This window comes from Penaeus monodon, chromosome 15 (assembly GCF_015228065.2).
Source record: "Penaeus monodon isolate SGIC_2016 chromosome 15, NSTDA_Pmon_1, whole genome shotgun sequence".
NCBI classification, from domain to species: Eukaryota; Metazoa; Arthropoda; class Malacostraca; order Decapoda; family Penaeidae; genus Penaeus; species Penaeus monodon.
In genome coordinates, this window is record NC_051400.1 from 19,326,541 (window position 1) to 19,328,289 (window position 1,749).

Here is a 1,749-nt window from a genome sequence, read left to right on the forward strand (position 1 = left end):
GGGTCTTAAGTTTTGGTTTTATAGTGTCTTGGGTCATTAAATGTTTGTTTTTGAAAAATAATTTTTTTTGGGCACTCAAAAGTTTAATAATCGTTAATTAGTCAGTAATTGGTAGGCATTTTAATAGTAACCCCAGGACATTTTTGTGTCTTAATTACATTTTTGTCCTTTTAAGACCACTGTGTCATCCATAACAGGTATAAAAATTGTTGCACTACCTCTTTGGTAGAAATCAATAATTGGGGGTTCCCCATGACCCTCAGGGGTCAAAACCCCCATCTTATCTACAAACCCCGGGAAAAATCGTGTCCTTAAGTTGTGATTATAGTGTCTGTATCATTAAGCGAAGTTTTGAAAAATGAATTTTGTGCACTCAAAAGTTTAAATAAATCGTTAATTAGTCATTAATTAGTGCGTGTCTTAATTAATAAACCCAGGCATTTTACGCCTAGGTTGTGCCACTTTCTTTTTTGGGCTTTCTGAGTGCAAAAAAACTTGACATGGATGTTGCACTCAAAATTTTGATTAAATGGGTTTGGGGGTCACTTTTTGGGGGACCCTCAGAGGCCAAACCCCAAGATTGTGCAACTTAAGATGTCCTGTCCCTTCTCCTATGCAAAGTACAATAGAATTACACCCTCAAACCTTTTGCACTCAATACTATGAATAAAAGTACGTACTTAGTGGATATTAATAACCAGGCCTATATTAACAGTTTGCCCACCACAATTATCATAGTGATACTGTGAGTGTAACATTTCAAGGTGGTGCTTGCATGTTGAGGTACTGGAGGTGAGTTTGCAAAGTATAAAGTGTCTTTGCAGTTTAGGTACGTTACTTTCGAGGTTACTTTGGGCAGTATTGCCGTCCCACCATACACTCAGTTGTGGTAGACGTAGGAGGGTAAGGTATCTGTTTACAGAAATCTTATTTACATTCACACCGACCCTCGGGATTACGTCTTGTTCTGTGGGCTCCTAAACAAGAAGGCATTGCCTACACGACGAGCTATGCCCGCCCTGACCTGGAACTACCGGAGAAAACGCTGGACCACCGCCGTGGTATTAGCAGCCTGAGATCCCCTTTTTTTATTTTGTAACATTTAATTTTTTTTTAAAATTTGTAATGCTTTTATTATTTTTTAATGTCTTTGTTCTTTTAGTTGTAAGTTTCATTTTAAGTTGGGGTATTTTAAGTATTGTTTTAAGATATAATTTTCTTATGTAAGGTTTTACTTTTAAGCCTCTTAGTTTTTAAGTTCATTTCATTTAAGGCTTAAGTTTTCGAGTTTTGTTTTTAGATTTAGGTTTGTTTTCGTAAAATAATCAAGATGGTTATTAGTATAAGGATAAATTTATTTCATGTATCTATTATACCTCGTATTACCGAAACTAAAGTTTAAATTCTATTTTGTTACCCCCTGAAAGAGTGTGTTTTCGTTATGTGCGCCATCCAACGGCAAAGTTTTATATCTAAAATGTAAACAACCCTCAATAGTGCCATGGGATCCTCCTCAATACATAGAGTTAAGTACAGCAACTCAGTATATTATGATCCCCACGAGTCATATATGCATTGACCAGTCAAATTTTTCTATCAAACAGGGTTATCTTGACAAACGTCACTTGGCATGATAAAACCTGAAGAAGAGGATATGGTGGGAAAGCTTTGGCAGTGCTACAAAAGTATTACTGAGAGAAACAAACACAGGGGGTCATTCATAACATAGACTGAAGATGGCAGTGTTAC